At 38.4% G+C, this 18,751-nt stretch overlaps 1 long non-coding RNA gene across 1 annotated transcript in view; it reads right to left on the minus strand.

Annotated features, from left to right (window-relative positions):
• Positions 1-798: 798 nt before the first annotated feature.
• LOC102250128 overlaps positions 799-18,751 on the minus strand; it is a 211,792-nt gene continuing 193,839 nt past the window's right edge. Inside the window, exons 7-8 of the long non-coding RNA XR_313880.2 lie at positions 1,449-1,579; positions 799-846 (exon numbers count right to left, since the gene is read on the minus strand). This is a non-coding gene — a long non-coding RNA (uncharacterized LOC102250128). The remainder of the gene's footprint in view (positions 847-1,448; positions 1,580-18,751) is intronic.

Genomic DNA, 18,751 nt, shown 5'->3' on the forward strand with positions numbered 1-18,751 from the left:
TCCCCAACTGCTGGCTGCTGGCCAGGGCCTTCCTTCATTCTATGCCACCTCCTGGTGGTCAGCACATGTCATTTTGAGCAATCAAACTCCCAGTCTCCCGATCAAACTCCCAAAGGGACACTTTGCATATTAGCCTTTTATATATATAATCAGTATATTAACTCATTTTTTTTCATTTACCTGTCTTATTTTTTTTTCTTTAACAGTGCAGAACAATGCATTTTACAGAAACATAATTATTTAAGAATACCTCCTCTTCTAACAAGGGGAATCTAGGTCTGGGGGTTACGGAAAACTGGAGGTCATAGCAATCATGGGAAGACCCTGGCAAATTAAATTTGCCATTATAACAGCTACAATTGGTTCTAAAAGTTTCATGTTTGCTGGGTGTTAAAAACAGAAATCAATACAAGCCCATAGGTTGAGTCCAGAGAAGATAATAATTGTAAAGTTAAAGGCGCAGATATATAAATACCCATATCTACTTATCTATCTATCTATCTATCTATCTATCTATCTATCTACCTACCTACCTAGAAAGAGAAGTGGAGTAAAAGGCAAGTCAACAAGAAGATTTTTTTTCAGCCATAAAATGTATGCATGAATATTCCATTGCTATTCTGATGGTGATAGAAGGAAGATTAAAGAACAATTATCATGAAAATAGAGGAGCAAATTTGGCATTTACTCCTTTTAGTAAATATCCCTCATTCATTTTATCTATTAGTTCTAGGAAAGCTTCCTTTCCAAGGCATTTGTTCCCAGCTCCATGAAACTACACAGGTGGTGCTGCCTCCGCGGGAACCAGTCTTCTTGATGAGGGCCCGCCAATTATTTGTAGTGAACCTAAAACAGAAGGATAAATATTACATGTTGATGGATGCTTGTCAGGGAAGGGAATGAGGGGCTTTCAGTGGGGCTTGTCAGACACAAAAATCTTCAGCAGATCTGCATTTTCAACGGCAAAGTGGCTAGAATTCTACAGCTGCTCCACTGGTGAACCTCAAGATTTATCTCATAAATTTAAATTATAGATGACATAGCACTGGAATGGAAATAGATGACACCTTTAAAAATAAACCTAGTGCAACATTTGGGAAAAAGAATCACACATTTAAAAGGGGGGAAAAAAAGAAAGTTCCAATTTGCCAAAACAGAGCTTTTATTTATTGTCCTATTTACAATTCTCTGTCTAAAATTAGCATCTCTCTTTAGTCCCCTTTATAAGACATGCTGTGGAAGAGCTCTGGAAGTTTTGTGCAACTCAAGTAGTAAGCCTGGGTGCAGCTATAACAAAAAGCGTGCCAAGGTTGAGAGCCAAACTGGCAACGTTTTCTGTTGTGTCAGCGTTTGAGTATTATTGCAATGTTATCATATTGCTGAAGACAGGGAGCATGGAGACAGCAGAGCCCAGGCTATGGAACATTGGAAGGAAAGTGTGCACCTACCTTCAGCAGAGAGTTTGGCTGCATTGGATGAGGCTTAACTTTAATAGGAACCAGTCTACTCAGCTTTAATCCAATCCTGTAAAATTGTGCTTTAAAATTTGTTCCAGGAGATCTTGATTCGAGCAGTCTTTCTAAATCAGATAGTGGTAAAGAGTAATTAAGAATATAGGTCTGAAAGCCTGCAACATCAGATGAAGACTTGCATGCATTATAAGGAAATTTTCCCTAGCCATAGCAGGGGTGGGGGGTGGGGAATGTTTTTCTTTTAGGGAAATTTGAGAGCAAAAAACCTGAGATCTCCCCCTCTTCCATTCATGTATTCATTCACATGTCCAGATAAAAGTCAGTGAAAATTTGGACATTTGTCATGAGAAACCACAATAGATTTCAAAATTTGAGCAAAGTTACTACCAATATTGGAAGAGTCAATTGATGAAAACTCAAAGATCAAAGCAACAGCTAGAAGCAAAATGAGTTAAACCAGAGCTATAACCTATCATGACCATTAAAATGTTTGCTGAGGGGGGAAATGTATAGCAACATTTTGATCATTCCATGCAAGCTATTATGACAGTTGGGCTGCACTATATTAGAAACTTTTTTTAGGGAGGGGAGAAACTAAGTAAAAATCAGAGGAAACAGGGCACCGAGGGAAACATGAGTTCTCCCAGAGATACCTCCCCCCTCCATTATTGGTGGTTTCTGTTCTGAGGTCAGTCATGGGAGTACACATATATTATTCAAAGGATTTGAAGATTGAAGTGGTGAGTTTAAGAGCTTTACCCTCATTCAGTACTTGCCTCATGTGCTTTCCAATTCCCTGTAGCTAAACAGAGTCAAATATATTCTCACCCTGTGATCAGTGTTGGTTTTCAACTGACACTCTGCCTGTGGAGCTCAGGAGAACCAAACACCTACTGGAATGTGTGGAAAAAAACGGATAGCAAGGCCGCCAAGTGACTCAGTCTCCGCTTCCATTCCCTGGGCTTCATCAACTTTGTTAATGGGGCATATGTGCTGAGAATTATGTAACATTAAACATGGGAAACACTTCCTGTAAAAATGTTTCATTCTTTCTCAAAGCCAATACATTGATCGGTCTAGTGTCCAGGTAAAACACCACCCTCTAGTGTACACCTCAAAATAATGCTTTTAGGACTCCTTTGATGGTAACGATTATGACAGTCGACAATATTAAAATAAGTATTACAATGAAGATTGTTTCCTATTAATATCCATAGGGCAATACATGTGGGGAATAACTGTACTATGGGTAATCAAAGTAACTGCTGATTTTCATTAAAAATGAAGCAAACAGTTGGCTAGATGATAAGAATCCAGCAAAGCTCATTAATTTAGTAAGTATTAGTGAGTATTTGCTATGGAATAGATGGAGTTCTATGACACAACAAGGATAATAAACACAAATTACAAAATGTAAGAAAATTATTCCAATAGGTGAACATTATCTGAGAAATCCCCTTGATGCCAGCTTTTCAGGAAAATAACATAAATCGCTGGGGCTAAGGTGGCATTCAATTACTTAAAGGAAACTGAAAATGTATTAACAGAAACATAACAATGTTTCTCAGAAATGCTCAAAACAATTGAGAAATAAAATGCAAATTACCCAAATACATAAGGGAAAAATTACGTAAGTATAGATTAGAAGCTTTTTTGATATTATTTTGCCTGATTCCATGTGAATAAAAGGAGTAGATGGGGCAATTAAAAGTATGCTACAATTCCCTGGCATAGGAAATTGTTGGGAAATCCTGTGAAAACATTTGACATTGCTCTCTTCTCACTTGTACAGAGCTCAAAGAAATTGAACTCTTTTGTTGAAAATGTCTGCAGATCCTTTCTACACTGGTGACTATCTTAGGAAACTTTTTATTTTCTTCATTCTATCTAGCCTACATTGTTGAAAGTGGATTTGGCCTGGTACATAAAAGTGTGAAGCATTTGAGAGTGTTAAAAATTCTGCCCACAGGAATGCATCAAATTCATTTATATCTTCCTAGATAATATCTTCAAAATGCCTGATGAAAATTCCCTCATTGATATTTTCCAATGGAATCAGGGAACATCTAATATTTCCATCTAGCAGAAACATCATCGTTCATCAGAGTTATCTTTAGTTATCAGCAAGTTATTTAGATTTTTGCTACTAACAAATCTTTTCTCACATACATACAACCATGACCTAACTGCCTTCAAGCATTTTTGGAAGTAGTTGAAAGTTAATAAGAGACCTGTACATGTATGTATGCATGCGTACATTTTGCCCAAGTTTTTATATATGTGTATAGTGAAAATCAGCAGCACACAATGTACTCAGGAAGAAAATATCCTCTCAAAAGAAAATGATAGTGAATGTTCCCTAGAATTTGTCTTCAGTCATTACTAAGAAAGAAACAGAACTTATCAGCACACTGGGATCCAGGAGATCCAAGTTCCTACACTGGCTCTAATTCTAACCAGGTATTATGAGTGGAGATAAATAGCTTTTCTTCACAAATTTCAGATTTTCAATTCATTTATGTGTGAATAAGGCAGAATGATTGTAAAAGCCTCTTCAAGTTGTGATAGTCTATAATTTATAAGGCTTAATAGTTTGGCTCTCTAATTAATATTCAAATATAAGGTTATATTACATATTTTGGAAAATTTTAGATTAACATTGATTATAATCAACACCAAATAATGTGGAACATCTAGAAAAACAACCTTTAAATAAAGAATTTAATCTCATATTGATGACTCCCCTGTTGGTCTAATGCTGTGCGGCATTGAGTCAGGAGGACAAGAGTGAAATGAGGCTGCCTGCATTAGAATCCACTCTACTATCACTAGCTGCACGACCTCCATCACTTATCTGCACCTCTTACCAGAAATATGGAAATAAAATAGCACCTCTTCTGCTTTGAGGGTTGTTTGAAGGAGAAAATGAAATTAAGCATATAAGGCTTTTAGTACAGAGTATACATAGATATAGAACTTAACAATTTTTTTTATTATTATGACTATTCTACCATAGAATGATAGAGAGAATAATAAGAGAGGAAAATATACTTCAATTCTTATTTTTAAAATAATGTTTTGGGGGATATGGATTTTTCAATCCTCATCAAATGGTTAATAATCTTTAATTTTGCCTCCACAATTGGCATAATCTCTCATATTTACTAGTTAGAAATACAGGTAGCAGCTGGCCAATACCCTAGTTTGTGCTATGGAAGAGATCATGTTTGAACCCATAGGGAAGCTTTCATGAGAAATGGCTAAGCTGTTAGGTATGAATAATGAATAATAAATTAGATGGGAGAACATTTATTAATAAAGGTATCTTTCTGATTGTATTCCCAACAGCATATCAGTAAGAATAATTTTGAACCAGTAGCAGCTACACAGGCATCTGCTACCACACATACCAAATGAAAGTGGGAAGAAAGCACATTATAACTGTGGTGAACATAGCAATCTACCACACGAAATTTATGTTAGTTAGTTAATCCAACAATATAGTTTGACAGGTTCTTTAAAAATAAACAAAACAGTGCATTCTGAAATTTATCAAGTGATTTTTTTTCAAATAAATATCCACGCCGTTTCAATGTTCTTTAAACCTTGACATTTATGTTGAGTTACACACTTGCTATGAAAATGGAAACTTGGATGCCTACAAAAGAAAGCCTTTTGGAGTTGAGAAATAATTTTCACTGCAGTTTCATAGCGTCTCTCCAAACTTCAAATCCAAATGTCAGAGCTAGAGATTATGATGACTGAAAAAAGTAGAGGTTTTGTTGATGTTTTCTATCCTATTACTGTTCTTATAAAGCTTTTTGTTCCAACTGAATACAACACATCATATGGTCTCTAGTTAGCACTGGCTGAGAAAAAAGGAATTTGCAGAGTTTGGAGAGACTAAATAGATAAGAGATAATATGGCCTGAGGATATCAGCTTCTGCACATCTATTTATTATATTTACCAGTGTGCATAAAAAATAAAGAGGTTTTGAGTACGGAGCATTATCTTACAAGGGTGCAAAAACACCCTGAAACTAAATTCATATTTTCAGAACTCTGACAGAAATGAGGAACTGAGGCCAAACTGACACTACTTAGCAATCAACAAAGTTGTCCATGTATTCATCAGCTCTACTGGGCACATTTAGCACAATTGATCAGGCTAACTTTGAGAAAGATCATAAGGAAATAAAGACTCCTTCGAAGCAGTAGGGAAATGAATAGTTGAATGGAGAAAATTGTGCCACACATTTCTTGTCCTATAACTGTTAACGCCAGCAGTCACAATCAGTAGTTTATTGTATAGGGCAATCTTGTTGATTAGAAACTGGATTCAAGTTCATCAAAATGGAATAGCATATAACTCATCCCTTCTATTCCTACAGAAATAACTTATGCATCTTTATAGACATTTTTATTTGTAGCACTATGTCATAAGGATTGGCTTTGAAAATGTATATAGTGCCTTGTCAATCACTTCTGCCATTCATTTCTTAAAGGAACTAAAAAATCAGCAAAAAGAAAAAAACACACACACAAATATTTCACTGTGGCAAAAGAGATATTTCTATGTTATTTTTATTTAAAAGTTTTGAAATATTTGTCTTAAAATCTAATTGCTTTGTCATATTATTTGGATCATCTTTATATCAGGATGTAGGCACTTTGCTAAAGTCCCTGTTATGTAATTGTTAATTTAATGATAAAAGAACACCCTAAAGAAGTGGAATAATGTGCTCAGAATTACCCAGGAGGTCACTAGATGGGAAAATAATGCAAAGTCAGGAAGTTTAAAGTTCATCTTCAGCCACTAACTCATTTCTCTGACATGCAACATCAGCTCATTACCCCCAGTCTTGACCCAAACAAGAAAGGATAAACAAACTTAGTTGCTTAGCAACAAGATTGCTGAGCAAAATTGTAGGGGAACTTGCTTTAATGTAGCTTCTTAGGCTTATTGATCATTTCAAGGTCCTTAAAGATTGTGCAACTTTGAAAGCCAGCAACAATGAATAGAAAGCCATTTCAATAGCAACATTACAATAATTATAATATTGTTATTTAATTAATATTTATTGATACATGACTATGTTAAATACTGTTTTAAGTGCTTTGTAGATGTTAACTTGTAATGTAGAAAATGGAGAAGAGATGAAAATTATACTATATATATATATGTGTGTGTGTGTGTGTGTGTGTGTGTGTGTGTGTATAACTAGTGGCCCAGTGCATGAAATTCGTACACAGGGGGGTGTCCCTCAGCCCAGCCTGCACCTTCTCTAATCTGGGACCCCTCGGGATATTGGGCCTAAACTGGCAGTCGGACATCCCTCTCACAATCCGGGACTGCTGGCTCCTAACCACTCACATGCTTACCTGCCTGATTGTCCCTAACCGCTTCAGCCTGCCAGCCTGATTGCCCCCTAACTGCTCCCCTGCCAGCCTGATTGATGCCTAACTGCTCCCCTGCTGGCCTGATCGTCCCCAACTGCCCTCCCCTGCTGGCCTGATCACCCACAACTGCCCTCCCCTGCCGCAACCCACCTCCTCTGCCAGGACCCACCTCCTCCACACGAGGTGGCAGAGACGCCAGGACCGGCTTCCTCAGTGCCGCACAGAGCTGTGGGACCCCCAGGCTTCACTGTGCAGAGCGGCCGCAGAGCCCCGCCTCCCCTGTGTGTGTGGCCATCTTGTGGCAGCCATCTTGTGACAACATCGTGATGAGGGCCACCTAGGCTTTTCTTAGTATAGATAGGTGTAATGTATATATAAAGTATATATTACAGATGAAAAAATATGCATTAAAAATAGAAATGGTTATTAGGTTAATCTATAAGGCAAAGATATGAAAGACATCGCCATGTGTATACCCCTTTGTTTTAAAGTACATATGAATACTTTATGTGAGCTTTCCTTTCAAAGATCTTAAAACACTTAACTTCAATTAATCTTCCAAGTTCTTGAAAGTTGAATATAGCATAGTATGTTTTATCTTGTAGAAAAAAATGTAAAAAAGAGAAAGCTTAAAAGATCATTGCCTCTACTTAAAGAGGAAAGATAAGTCATATAATAAGCTCATGAACTTTAATGTTCCTTTCAATTTATTGCACTTACAAACCAGATGTTGTGTGAGTGTGCATGTGAAATTTCAGCAACACAACTTAGCTAGTACAAAGGAAACATTGCATAGACAAAATTGTATTAAAGTAATTTTGCTAAATAGTTACTTTTATCAATGCAGTTAATTTATAACCATCAATTATTTGGGGTTCACTCTAAGGATGTTGATTAATAAGTTTCCCAGAGAAATGACAAAAAACACAGCATCCTCATTTTTTCTACTCATATAGGCACAATGTAGCAATAGAATACATAAGATTTCAAGAAAAATGAATTATTCCAGACATATAAAAATGTAGCATTTTCTATGTGCAATTTCTTTTTTTATATATTTTTATTGATTTCAGAGAGGAAGGGAGAAGGAGAGAGAGAGATAGAAATATCAATGATGAGAAAGAATCATTGATCAGCTGCCTCCTGCATACCCCCTACTGGAGATTAAGCCTGTAACCCGGACATGTGCCCTGACCAGGAATAGAACTGTGACCTCCTGGTTCATAGATCTATGCTCAACCACTGAACCACACCAGCCAGACTGTGTGGAATTTCAATGCAAACTGACTTGTTTTGAAACATGAAATGATGCCAAGGTTGCCAGAAATACTACAAACTTCATTTCTAATTTCAAGTTTAGTTGCTTGTCCTGCTAAAGAAGTATGTTCTAAGGTTTTTCAGAACCTGCAGATTTACTAGGGGGAGGAAGGCAGTTCACAGTGAGAACAATAGTTCAAGACACCACAGATGGAAATTTAAATGTGGTGTGTTACTGCACATCGGGAGCCAGGTAAGGCAATTGTATTGCAATCTGTGAAAAGATCCCTTGGCATTTTCTTAACAAAAGCAAAGTGTTAGTGACAATGTTTTGGCTTTCTTCCATTTTCCAGTGTATGAGCTCCAATCACCAATTCTCTTTCTACATTTCACATCTTAAATAATTTTACGGTTATACAATTCACATTAATATTTTCCCTCAAACATAAACTTCAGTGATGGCAACACAGACTTTACTAGGTGTTCATGAGATTCTTCAGGAAAAACTATGTTCTGCTCTTGAGCTACAGTAACAATAGTATTATGTCTTTTTGAACTAAGGTCCTAATTACCTTTTCTCACATGATCCAGTACTTAATCAAGTCAAGTGACTAAATAAAATTGAACCAACTTCAAGACAGGCACAAATAAATGCAAAATAGGAGAGACTGGGAGAGAGAATATACACATCTACACACAGAGAGACCACACACATGGTACAATATCGAGTAGCATGTTGGGATATTCATCTTTAAAATTTTGTGCATATAAAAATAAAATGTACATTATAAAATATAAATGTGCAATTTAAAAGATAATTTAGTCACTTTATCAACACCTTCAATACTGTAATCTCATGAAGGCTTAACAAATCATTGACACAGTGATTTGTTTAAATAGCACATTAATTTCAAAGATACGATGTTTGGAGGACTGAATCTGAAAAGTGATATTTTAAATTTTAATATCTGTAATAAAATATCTCAAACAATTGTCCACAGTGGATAGAAGGCTTCCAGTTCCCAGAATGGCATGTACAAGACTTGGGAGTTGCCACTCCATCCTGACAAGTAAAAAGCTGAACAAAATGAAAAGTGAACAGCCCTTCCTGGACCTGTGAGACCGAGGTCACGGGGAGAACTGCTGCCCTGGAAACCAGCTGGCAGAACAGAGACCTTGCTTTCCTGGAGCAGAAGCCTCTGCAGGAGAGGGTGGAGGGGCCGACAGGGAGGTAGGAGAACCTGCACTGTAATTGATCAATGACCTGAGGCTCAGCACGCACAACTCTGAGGTTTAAATCTCCAGGGGGCCCCAGTCATAGGGGTGACCCCCTTCGCCCACTTTTGTGAGTTTTACCTCCAAGAGTTCAGGCTGGTTCTCACAGTGAATATTTGAGAAAAATCCCCTTATGCTTCCAGCAGGAGGAAGAAAAAGGAACCATTTTGACTAGAAGATTGTGTTCTTCTTAACCAGTTCTGCTCGCAGGAGAAACAGTTTAACCAGAATCTAACCTGCTGGGCTCTCTGAGAAACAAACTGATCTGAGTGACAGAAACACCCAGTTCCAGCCAGCTCATGTTGGAATTTTAGGACATGAAACCACTTTGTGTGATACTACAATGGTGAATACGTCCCTTTGTACATCTGTCCAAACCCCTAGAATGTACAGCCCCAAGAGTGAACCCTAATGTACACTGTAGACTTTAGGTGATTATGTTGTGTCAATGCAAGTTCATCAATTGCAACAAATGTACCACTCTGGTGGGGGTGTTGAAAATGGGGGAGGCCATGCATGTGTTGAGGCAGAAAGGTCCCTGGGAAATTTCTGTGCCTTTCCTTAGTTTTGCTGTGAACCTAAAACTGCTCTAAGAAATGAAATCTGTTTTTTTTTTAAAGCTGATAGAGCCTCAAACTTATTTTTTAATATTTCATTTTTATCCAACCATTCTCATAATTACATTCTTCAGTTTTTCTCTTTTCAAATCATTTCAATTGTTGTACTCTCCCTGCATTCTATTGTTATTATGTAGCATTCATTGGATGCTCACTTGGCATTTAGTACCTAATGCACATAATTCCACTTAACCATTCACATCCATATTTGAAGTAGAAATTATCATTGCCATGCTATATGTGAAGAATCTTAGATTTTAAAATGTTATTAAACTTGTTTAAATCACATAGCTAAGAAGCAACAAAGGTCATAATCTATACTAATAAAAGGGTAATATGCTAATTAGGGCAGACATCTTCCAGACATCCTTCTGGACATCCTTCTGGACAAAGCCGCAGCAGCTGGGAGGGCTGAGGCTCAGGCAGCCGCTGGCAGCTGCGAAGGGCTGAGGTGTGGCTGCGAAGGGCTGAGGTGTGGCTGTGAAGGGCTGAAGAATGGCTGCGAAGGGCCCAGGCAAGGCTGCAAATGGCCCAGGCTCAGGCCAGCAGTGGCAGCATTAGCGGGGTAATGGGGGTGGCACCTTCCCCTGATCTGCTAGGTCATCTCCCACAGAGGGAAGCCAGACTTTGGCTCAGGCTGGGCTGAAGCAGAGGCAGTTAGGGGCGATCAGGCTGACAGGGGGGCAAGTTAGGGTCAATCAGGCCAGCAGGAGAGCAAGTTGGGGTCCAACAGGCCAGCAGGTAGGCAAGGTAGGAGTGATCAGGCAGGCAGGGGGCAAGGTAGGGGTGATCATCTGGTAGGGGGGCAAGGTAGGGGCAATCAGGCCAGAAGGCAGAGGGGTTAGGGGTGATCAGGCAGAGAGGTTAGGGGCGATCAGGCAGGCAGGCAGGTGAGCGGTTAGGAGCCAGCGGTTCTGGATTATAAGAGGGATATCCGACTTCTGGTTATCCCCAAAGGGGTCCCAGATTGGAGAGGGTGCAGGCCGGGCTGAGGGACCCCCCTCCGGAGCAGAAGCCTCTGCGGGAGAGGGTGGAGGGGCCGACAGGGAGGTAGGAGAACCTGCACTGTAATTGATCAATTACCTGAGGCTCAGCACGCACAACTCTGAGGTTTAAATCTCCAGGGGGCCCCAGTCATAGGGGTGACCCCCTTCGCCCACTTTTGTGAGTTTTACCTCCAAGAGTTCAGGCTGGTTCTCACAGTGAATATTTGAGAAAAATCCCCTTATGCTTCCAGCAGGAGGAAGAAAAAGGAACCATTTTGACTAGAAGATTGTGTTCTTCTTAACCAGTTCTGCTCGCAGGAGAAACAGTTTAACCAGAATCTAACCTGCTGGGCTCTCTGAGAAACAAACTGATCTGAGTGACAGAAACACCCAGTTCCAGCCAGCTCATGTTGGAATTTTAGGACATGAAACCACTTTGTGTGATACTACAATGGTGAATACGTCCCTTTGTACATCTGTCCAAACCCCTAGAATGTACAGCCCCAAGAGTGAACCCTAATGTACACTGTAGACTTTAGGTGATTATGTTGTGTCAATGCAAGTTCATCAATTGCAACAAATGTACCACTCTGGTGGGGGTGTTGAAAATGGGGGAGGCCATGCATGTGTTGAGGCAGAAAGGTCCCTGGGAAATTTCTGTGCCTTTCCTTAGTTTTGCTGTGAACCTAAAACTGCTCTAAGAAATGAAATCTGTTTTTTTTTAAAAGCTGATAGAGCCTCAAACTTATTTTTTAATATTTCATTTTTATCCAACCATTCTCATAATTACATTCTTCAGTTTTTCTCTTTTCAAATCATTTCAATTGTTGTACTCTCCCTGCATTCTATTGTTATTATGTAGCATTCATTGGATGCTCACTTGGCATTTAGTACCTAATGCACATAATTCCACTTAACCATTCACATCCATATTTGAAGTAGAAATTATCATTGCCATGTTATATGTGAAGAATCTCAGATTTTAAAATGTTATTAAACTTGTTTAAATCACATAGCTAAGAAGCAACAAAGGTCATAATCTATACTAATAAAAGGGTAATATGCTAATTAGGGCAGACATCTTCCAGACATCCTTCTGGACATCCTTCTGGACAAAGCCGCAGCAGCTGGGAGGGCTGAGGCTCAGGCAGCCGCTGGCAGCTGCGAAGGGCTGAGGTGTGGCTGTGAAGGGCTGAAGAATGGCTGCGAAGGGCCCAGGCAAGGCTGCAAATGGCCCAGGCTCAGGCCAGCAGTGGCAGCATTAGCGGGGTAATGGGGGTGGCACCTTCCCCTGATCTGCTAGGTCATCTCCCACAGAGGGAAGCCAGACTTTGGCTCAGGCTGGGCTGAAGCAGAGGCAGTTAGGGGTGATCAGGCTGACAGGGGGGCAAGTTAAGGGCGATCATGCTGGTAGGGGGGCAAGTTAGGGTCAATCAGGCTGGCAGGGGAGCAAGGTGGGAGTGATCAGGCCAGCAGGAGAGCAAGTTGGGGTCCAACAGGCCAGCAGGTAGGCAAGGTAGGAGTGATCAGGCAGGCAGGCAGGTGAGTGGTTAGGAGCCAGCGGTTCTGGATTATAAGAGGGATATCCGACTTCTGGTTATCCCCAAAGGGGTCCCAGATTGGAGAGGGTGCAGGCCGGGCTGAGGGACCCCCCTCCCATGCATGAATTTCATGCACCGGGCCTCTAGTCCTATATAATAAAAGCCTAATATGCTAAGTGTCCAGTCGTCCATTCAACCAATCAAAGTGTAATATGCTAATGATAGGCTAAGACCACTCAACTGCTCGCTATGACGTGCATTGACCCCCAGGGGGCAGATGCTCCAACTGGTAGGTTAGCTTGCTGCTGGAGTCCGGCCAATCAGGACTGAGCAAGATGGGCCAAACATGTCCTGGACCCCTCCCATGGTCCCTCCCTGGCTGGCCAACCTCCCGCGTCCCCCAGCCCCAATCGTGCACTGGTGAGGTCCCTCAGCCTGGCCTGCACCCTCTTGCAATCCAGGACCCCTCAGGGGATGTCGGAGAGCTGATTTCGGCCCAATCCCACAGGCCAGGCCAAGGGACCCCACTGGTGCATGAATTCGTGCACCAGGCCTCTAGTTAGAACATAATGTTGTCTGTTAAGTTATAATGTTAACTATAGTATATAGTTGTTAGTAAGAATAATGCACTAAATCCTATTGGTGTTTTGTTTTTTTTCTAAAATAATTCCTCCAACTTGTCTGTTATGCCTCTATAAAGCTACCTTCTCCAGAATTTCTAAGTAAAATTAATAACTTCTTTTATATCTGAGCATTAGTTGATTCAAATGTTTCAAAAGCTAGGCAAATTTTTCTCATTTTATTTGTTATTCAATATTTTCTGCCAATATTTTGGGACAATTAGGGGCTATATTTAAGGGAATAAGGTTAACTACACAGCTGGTTAGGAGTTAAATATTCTAGAAGAAATAAATGATGCCATTAAATTTTAATTAGGAACAAAAAGTTACCCAATGATACATTATCTCTGCTGGGGGACATAGTAAGATTTAAAAAAAGTAGATCAAGCCAAAGCTTAAGGACATGGATATATGTAAATCAAATTAGAAAATGGCAGATTAGGCAGAGATTCCACTCCTCTGGAGTAAGAACCATTGCCATGTCCATAAATTAATGGCATGTGAATATTTCTCTTGCAAGGAAAAACATTGGGTAGCTTTTGGAAGACTCTATGCCATTGTTAAAAATATTAACATATGAAAATGTTGACTCAGACTTTTCTAAAAAATGCTAGATTTGGTAAATTGTGTTATGATTGTGAAAATCAAACCAGCATTAAAGATTATAAGAAGTCTTAAGGTCAAACCTACAATGACTAGTACTGGTAATTTAACTATTATCAAATCATATTTTGTATAATTTCTAATTTACTATCCTTGCTAAACACATGGATCTTAGCTATGATAAATTACACATGAGCATAATGAGGCTTACAGATTAGGTGAAAGAAAACTTTAGTATTTTTTAGAAAGGGAGAAAGCAGGGAGGAAAGGGGGAGTTCAGGTAGCTATAAAATAATCAGATTTAGGATGGCTTCATCTTCTTTAGTGCTTTAATTTTTCAGACATAAAATATACCGTAACTGGATGGTATACTTATTAAAATACAAAAGCATGATTTCACATCACAAAGAAACAGAGAAAGATAAATTTAAGAAGAAGCAAAACAATCACATTTTAAGGTCAAAAACACCCTTAGTTTATTCCTTATTAATGGACTGAAACTTTTTCTAGAAAAAAAGAAGGTGCAAATAAGGTCTAAATAGGCATTTTCATAATATTACCATAAAGAGAGAGATTGCTGTAATTTAACCACTGAGCTGAAATTGAAATCCTTAAAGTGCGTTTTTAGGCACTGATTCTGACCTCCTACAGACCAATTAGAATTGAATAATTGTTGTTGGTATGACAACCTCAGGGAGAAACAAAAGACTTCAATTTCTTTAAGCGAAGCCACAAAGTTGTTCTTTAGAATAGAAAATACGGAGGGGTGGCTATAAATCATGGTGGCTTATGAGATCACGTTGGAGAATGGCATTTTTCTTCTAATAATGTTATTAAGACCACAATGGGACGTGGAGGGCTAACCCATGCACATAATTGATTTGTACGTTTCAGCTGTCTTTAGGAATTGATTATCAAAGCCAAGTTGATCATTTCACTTATATGAATAGTCAGTAAGGCATTTAAGCATGATTTCAAATACATATATTTCTTAGGTGTAGCTTTAGTTTTATGCCTCAGTAGGAGCTATGTTAAATGGTCTGATAGTCAAAACCCATGTACATTTCATTTAAAAAAACTTGAAAATGGTCACTTTTGATCTATGAAAAAGCTGCTATTAACTGATCACATACAAATGAAGGTATCTGTAGTCTTTTTTGTTTTAGTACAGATATATTAGATTTGATTTTAGAGTAGCATTGGGGCATGATTGATGTAAAGGAAACTACAAATACTGATGTAGAATTTTATGGGTTTTAACATATACCCACCCATAAAACCATCATGACAGTAGAGGTAATGAATATATACATTATTGTCCCCCAGTTTTTTCTGTGTGTCCCAATGTAATCCAGCCCTTTATTCCCCCCTCCCCTACCTGCCATCTCCAGGGAACCACTCACTTGTTTTCTGTCATTATACATTAGTTTGCATTTTTTGGAATTTTATATAAATGAAATCATAGAATACATTGTCTTTTTTGTCTGACTTCTTTCACTCAGCATAGTCTCTGATATAATTCACAAATTAGGATGTCTAGAACACACTCATGCCATTCTCTATCTCCTATAGAATATGAATATTATAATAACTGTTTTAATGTGCTTTTCTACTAATTTTATAATATTTCATTGTGTTTGAATTGATTGATTTTTTCCCCTCTTCATGGCTTATATTCTTTGCATGTCAGTTTTTAATTTCATACAAATTCTTTTTTTACCTATGGAGTACAGATTGATGTATATATATTCAAGAATATGTATATTCTTGAGCTTTGGCTTAAGATGGAAGTTACTTGAAAATAATTGTTATCCTTAAAAGTTTGCTTTTAAGCTTTGTTAGGCAGTTCCAGGGCAATGTTTAGTCTAGAGAAAATTTTGCCCCCGACTCCCCACCCATTGGGGCAATACCCATCTTGAGTGTTCTACCATGTGTCTTGTGTATTCTGAGGACTTTCCCTCTCTGCATTGTGAGAACACAAACTAATGTATTCTCATCTCTTGTGATCACCAGGGATTGTTCTGAATATTCTCTTCCAGACATTCTTTCTCTGGCCTTGAGTAGTTTTCTCATATACATGTGTTCATTATGTATACAACTAAACCCTGTGCAGATTTCCAGAGCTCTCTCTGTCTTTGCTCCTCTCTCTCTTCTTAGTACAATTCTCCTTTCTGGCATCTGCTCTGCAAAGTCCCATCATGTTGGCTTCCCTGCCTCTTCAACTCAGGGAGACCTCTGGGCTCTCACTGGTTCCCAAACTCCCTGCACCCTGCCTGACAATAACTAGGGAAATCATAGGCAATGAACTAGGGCAACCATCGAGCACAGCTATTTAGTTCCCTTCTCTTAGATCACTGTCTTATACTAATTTTTGTCCAATGCCCATTGTTTCATATATTTTATCTTTTTCTTTAGTTGTTTAAGGAGGGAGGGTAAATTAATTATTTTAAATAAAATGAGGGTGGTAGGGAAAATTTCTATTATAAGATAGTATACAAAAACTAGAGGTCCGGTGCACGAAATTCATGCACTTAGGTGGGTCCCTCAGCCCGGCCTGTGCCCTCTCACAATCTGGGAGTGGGAAGTGGCCTAAGCCATCAGTCAGACATCCTTAGTGCTGCCACAGAGGTGGGAGAGGCTCCTGCCACTGCTGCTGTGCTTGCCAGCCATGAGCCTGGCTTCTGGCTGAGTGGCACTCCCCCTGTGGGAGCACACTGACCATCAGGGGGCAGCTCCTCCATTGAACAGCTGCCCCCTGGTGGTCAGTGCGCATCATAGCAACCAGTCATTCCACCGTTCAGTTGATTTGCATATTAGCCTTTTATTATATAAGTAACAATAACCATATGTAAATCTGTATTGTCCTTAAGGAGATTTTTTAGGTTATTTCTTGAGCTTCTGATATCTGAATTTGTTGGGGGGAAATATAAAATGTAAGATTTGGGATAATCCTTATGTCACTGTTGCTAGTGAGGCCATAGAACAAAATAAGATTTGCATAAAGTCCTTAAAGGTACATTTTTACTTATTAAATTTTTATATTTATGTGCAAAATTTATTGATTCTTTTAAATTAAATTATTGATAATACTTAACAGTGTTTCAGCATAATGTTTAAGACTAAAGAACCACATTTTCTAATGTCATATATTCCAAATGCCAGAATGGTACCCAACTATTAAATTTCTAGTAGGCAGGAAAGTAGAACTTTGTATCAAATGCCTTCTACTCCTGATAGCTTAAGAAAAAGTAATTCCCTTAGTAGTTATAAGCATTAAACCTCGGGTTAATCAAGACATGAGACCTGTTCAGGAAATTTTCATTTCTCCTCTTTCAAGATAAAAGGTAGCAGTATTAATCTACCATGTTTGGGGCTAGTCAGTATCATGTGTCTTTCTTTGGCTAAATAAATGTGATAGGAAGTGATCCATGTCTCTTCCAGATAGAAGCTTGAAGAGCCATGAAGTAATTCACCTTGTTCCCTTTTCCTGCCTGAATAGTAATCAAAGTATGTGTTGAAATAAAGCCTCCATCCTCTGGGTCTTGGAGTAACTATGATACTTAGAGTCTCCAACTAACCTCAAGACTGATGCTTCTCCCTCTTGAGCATGTAGTGTGCGAGAAAAACCTCTTGTTTTATTTAAGCCACTGAGATTTTGAGATTTACAGGTGTTGTCACAATAGCACTATCTAGATTACCAATGTGTACTGGTACAGCATGACCTTACACATATCCCCTCAAAGACATCCACCAAATGAAATGCAAAGAAATTGTATCAAAACTAAGGATTCTAATAGGTTAAATTGAAAACTGGAAAGCCATCCTGGCTTGATAAGTAATGAAAATGTATTTCAAAAATAGGAAAACTATCTACTTTTAAAAACAATTCTTAATCTTTTAGAAAAAAGGTTGTGTGTGTTTTAATTGTTTCATTATTTGTGAACTGGTACTTAAAATTTTAATTTCTTACTAGTTACCTTAAATTCTGGTGCCTACCTATTTCATAACTCTAATTCTGGGTTATTTACATTTAGCTTAAACAAAGAATCAGACTTAGAAACAAGTAATACATTAAGTAAGTAATATACTAAATAATACATTAATATAGTACAAAAGATTATAAAATACTATTCAAGAAGTCTCTCCATAACAAGTCCTAACATATTGGCTAGTAGCCTACCTTGTGCCTTTGTCAACAGCAAAATAAAAACACTGAGTCCCCTCCAGCAGTTGTAGAAAGTGCATATTAGTTCAATCAAAGATAATGCCTGTTAGCACTGTTTGGCACTAATGAGCAATCAGTTCCTTACTCCCTCGGAATCTAGGCCATTTCTTAGACTTTAGTATAGAAGCCTGTCTACATTTTAATAATATGAGTTTTGAAACATTATAGCTAACTTTATAGTCTATTTAAGCACTATGTGTTAGATAAGAACATTTAAAAACACTGAAAATTAATAAATCAAGAGCAAGAAATCTGTAACGCAAAGACATCAAATGTCTTTGACCAGATAGTATTCAAAATATACATGAGCCTTACTAGCTACTTTGAGTTGTAAAGGGAAAAGGTAGTACACATTTTACAGGTGTTGATGAGAATTGTTACTAGAGTGTTGCAGGTAAATTCTAATGACATATAAATGATTTTCAAATAAAACGCTCATCCACTGTGTTCCATTATCTGATATGTGTATCTTCAGAGGCCACTGGGTGGATTGTAGTCCATTCTAACCCTTAGGCTTGTTAGTTCTTATAGTTCTCTCTACCCATTCCAATGAGGACATAATGATTTTGGTAACTTTGAGTGAACCTAAGTAATGCTCCAGATTAACCATACATGTTTTCTTGTAATCAAAGAGTACATTGTTGCAAATCTTTCTTCTCTACACTTAGAACTTAAACTAGAACAAGTAACACTTCTTTATTGTTCTTTTCACCTGTCACATGGTCAGGGAATTCAACATTAAATCATTGAAGGA

Source organism: Myotis brandtii, unplaced genomic scaffold (assembly GCF_000412655.1).
Source record: "Myotis brandtii unplaced genomic scaffold, ASM41265v1 scaffold344, whole genome shotgun sequence".
Classification (NCBI taxonomy): Eukaryota; Metazoa; Chordata; class Mammalia; order Chiroptera; family Vespertilionidae; genus Myotis; species Myotis brandtii.